Source organism: Enoplosus armatus, chromosome 21 (assembly GCF_043641665.1).
Source record: "Enoplosus armatus isolate fEnoArm2 chromosome 21, fEnoArm2.hap1, whole genome shotgun sequence".
Classification (NCBI taxonomy): Eukaryota; Metazoa; Chordata; class Actinopteri; order Centrarchiformes; family Enoplosidae; genus Enoplosus; species Enoplosus armatus.
The window spans coordinates 20310886-20315197 of NC_092200.1; positions in this window are offsets into that span (position 1 = coordinate 20310886).

The following is a 4312-nucleotide window of genomic DNA, read 5'->3' on the forward strand; positions in this document are numbered from 1 at the left end:
GGGTTCCTTCTGATGTGTGACGGTACGATCTGGCCAGTCATGGACCCAGCAGCTCTGTGCACTAGTGCACAAGCAGGGAGCTGCACTCAATTCTCAGCAGAAGGACATGGCCATGGTGACTCAGCACCTGCAAGCAATCACTGGCAATCTTGATCTCCTGACTACCCAGTTTCAGAAGCTTCAGACCCCGGTCCCAGTCAGTCAGACTATCCCTTCTCCATCTCCGCCGCCTGCTCTCCCCACTCCGGGGTCAGTTACTTTGGCCGTGTTCGTCAGGTTGACTGCAGAGGGGAAGAAACTGTTTTTGTGGTGGGAGGTTTTTGTCCTGATGGACCGCAGCGTCCTGCCAGATAGGAGGGGGTCAAACAGATTGTGACCGGGTGGGAGGGGTCGTCAGCGATCTTCCCTGCTCTCCTCAGGGTCCTGGAGGAGTACAGGTCCTGAAGAGATGGGAGGTTGCAGCCAATCACCCTCTCTGCAGAGCGGATGATACGCTGCAGTCTGCACCTGTCCTTGGTGGAGGCAGCAGCAGCGTACCAGACAGTGATGGAGGAGGTGAGGATGGACTCTATGATGGCAGTGTAGAAGTGAACCGGCATTGTTTGTGGCAGGTTAAACTTCCTCTGCTGCCTCAGGAAGTACATCCTCTGTTGGGCTCTCTTGATGAGGGAGCTGATGTTCAGCTCCCACCGGAGGTCCTGGCTGATGATGGAGCCCAGGAAACGGAAGGACTCCACAGTGTCCACTGGAGAGTCACACAGGGTGATGGGGGCGGGTGGGGCTGCACTCTTCCTAAAATCCACAACCATCTCCATTGTCTTTGAAGCATTAATCTCCAGGTTGTTGCTTCTGCACCAGGTCACCAGATGGACAATCTCCCACCTGTAGGCAGACTCATCCTCTCCAGAGGTGAGTCCGATGAGGGTGGTGTCATCCGTGAACTTCAGGAGCTTGACGGACTGGTGACTGGAGGTGCAGCTGTTGGTGTACAGGGAGAAGAGTCTGCCTCCAACCTTCACCTATTCCACTCCCCCCTCCCCCTCCTGCTCCTCACAGCCCCCCACCCCCCTGTGAGAGCTTTCCTCACACCTCGTTCCCCAGTCCCCAAGCTGACGGCACTCTTCAACCTGACGACTCCACCCCTCCCCCACCGATCATCTCTACAGTGTGCTTCACTGCCGACCATGTTAGAAGACAGCTGATGAGACTCCACTCCAGCAAGGCTGCAGGCCCTGATGGTGTCAGCCCCAGGGTGCTTAAAGCCTGTGCCCCCCAGCTATGTGGAGTACTTCACCACGTCTTCAACATGAGCCTGAGTCTTCAGAGGGTCCCCGTGCTGTGGAAGACGTCCTGCCTCGTTCCTGTGCCAAAGACGCCGCGACCCAGTGGCTCCAAGGACTACAGACCCGTGGCACTGACCTCCCACATCATGAAGACCCTGGAGAGACTCGTCCTAGAGCAGCTCCGGCCCTTGGTCAAGCCACACTTGGACCCCCTTCAGTTCGCCTACCAGCCCCGACTTGGAGTGGAGAATGCCATCATCTACCTGCTCAACCGCGTCTACGCCCACCTGGATAAGCCGCGAGCAGGAGACTGTCCTCTCTCCACGGACTTCAGCTACTGCACTGAGACCTGCCATCTTCAGAAGTTTTCTGATGACTCAGCAATAGTTGGATATATCAGCAAAGGTGATGAGGAGGAGTACAGGGCTGCTGTGGACAACTTTGTCAGATGGTGTGAGCAGAACCACCTACAGCTCAACGTGACAAAGACAAAGGAACTGACCTTGATCTGAGGAGAACCAAGGTGCCGATGACCCCTGTTTCCATCCGGGGGTCAGTGTGGACATTGTAGAGGATTACAAGTACCTGGGAGTTCACATAGACAATAAACTGGACTTGGTAAAGAACACTAATGCCCTCTACAAGAAGGGTCAAAGCCATCTCTATTTTCTGAGGTCCTTCAACATCTGCCGGACTATGCTGAGGATGTTTTATGAGTCTGTGGTGGCCAGTGCTATCCTCTATGCTGTTGCATGCTGGGGCAGCAGGCTGAGGGTGGCGGACTCCAACAGACTAAACAAACTGATCCGCAAGGCCAGTGATGGTGTGGGGGTGGAGCTGGACTCTCTGACGGTGGTGTCAGAGAGGAGGATGCTGTCTAAGCTGCGGGGCATCTTGGACAATGTTTCACATCCTCTCCATGACGTACTGGTCGGACACAAGAGCACCTTCAGTGGGAGGCTCATTCCTCCCAAATGCACAACAGAGCGACACAGGAAATCATTCCTGCCTGTGGCCATCAGACTGTTCAACTCTTCCCTCTGAGTGTCAGACACTCAGGAAGAGACTGAAAATCTGTATCTACTTCACCTGTTCATACACTACCTCACTATTTATTCTAAATGTTTAAGTACAATACATATATAGTCATACACTTCAGTGCAACACATACATATATATACATTGTTATTGTATATATTTTTTACCTCATGGTTCACTTAAATACTGTAAATGTGTATATTTTTTATTTTCTATTTCTTATTTTTATATTTTGTACATACTTTTAGTTCTAAATTATGCTACTTTTCTACTCTTGAATGGGAGCACCGGTACTGTACAATTTCCCCCCAGGGATCAATAAAGTATTTCTGATTCTGATTCTGATTCTGAGAAAGAACACAGCCATGAGGGGAGCCGGTGCTGATCATCCGCGAGTCTGAGACATGTTTCCCCAGCTTCACGTGCTGCTTCCTGTCAGACAGGAAATCTGTGATCCACCTGCAGGTGGGGTCAGGCACGTTGAGCTGGGAGAGCTTGTCCTGAAGAAGAGCCGGGACGATTGTGTTCAAGTCCACAAACAGGATCCTGGCGTAGGATCCCGCGGAGTCCAGGTGCTGGAGGATGAAGTGTTGGGCCAAGTCGTCGGCGTCATCTACAGACCTGTTGGCTCTGTAGGCGAACTGCAGGGGGTCCAGCAGAGGCTCAGTGATGGATTTGAGGTGGGACAAAACCAGGCGTTCAAATGATTTCATGACCACAGAGGTCAGGGCAACGGGTCTGTAGTCATTTAATCCTGTGGGCCCTGGTTTTTTGGGGACGGGGATGATGGTGTTCCTGGAACGCTGAGGCTCATTACGATGCTTTTTTGAATGGACTTTCGGAGGCCATAAAGGATGAGCTAGCTTCCTCTGAATTACCTACCACACTAGACTCACTTATTGACCTGGCCATTCGCATTGACACCAGATTGTCACAAAGGCAGAAAGAGAGTTTAGCCAGGCACCCTCAGCTGTCTCCCTGCAAATCGCAGACAGCAGAGCAAGCTGTGACCTCCTCAGATCCGGAGCCCATGCAGGTGGACCGAACCAGGCTGTCTCCAGCAGAGCGGCAACGGCGCCTCGTCACAGGTTCCTGCCTTTACTGTGGTCAACCAGGACACTATGTTGCTTCCTGTCCGTTAAAAGACAACGCTCACCAGTAGGGCCGGAGTTACTGGTGAGTGTCCTTCCCTTCTCCGAATCTCCTGTCCAATGCTGTCTACTAACTGCCACCCTACAGTGGAGGAACCAGCGGTTGGAGGTGGCCGTATTGCTGGACTCAGGTGCAGAATGAAAGCATGGTTGACACAGCACTGGTCAGACAACTGGGCATTCTCACCCGAAGGTTACCCCAGACCATGCAAGCCAACGCTCTCAATGGCCAGCCCCTAGCCAAGGTAAAATATGTAACTGAGCCTGTTACTCTCCTGGTTTCTGGTAACCACTGTGAAAAGATCCAATTGCATCTCATAGACACTCCACAGGTTCCCATAATACTAGGCTACGCCTGGCTGGTCAAACACAATCCCCAAATTGACTGGGTTAATAAAACCATTTTGGGATGGAGCACTTACTGTCTGTTACCGTATGGCTGTGCCATTTATCTGTTGTCTGGTGCGTCACCGCCTAAGGGTAGGCTCTATTCACTGACTACCCCTGAGAGGGAGGCCATGATCAAGTATATAAATGATGCTTTGTCTGCAGGCTTCTTTCTTGTAGAGAAGGATAGTTCACTCCGACCCTGCATCGACTACCGAGGTGTCAATGATGTAACTGTTAAGAACCGTTATCCACTGCCTCTACTCTCCTCTGCTTTTGAGAACCTGTAGGGAGCGACCATCTTTTCTAAACTGGATCTCCGCAATGCGTACCACCTGGTGCGCATTCGCGAGGGGGATGAGTGGAAGACTGTCTTTAACACCCCCAGTGGACACTACGAGTACCTGGTAATGCCATTTGGATTGACCAATGCCCCAGCTGTTTTTCAAGGTC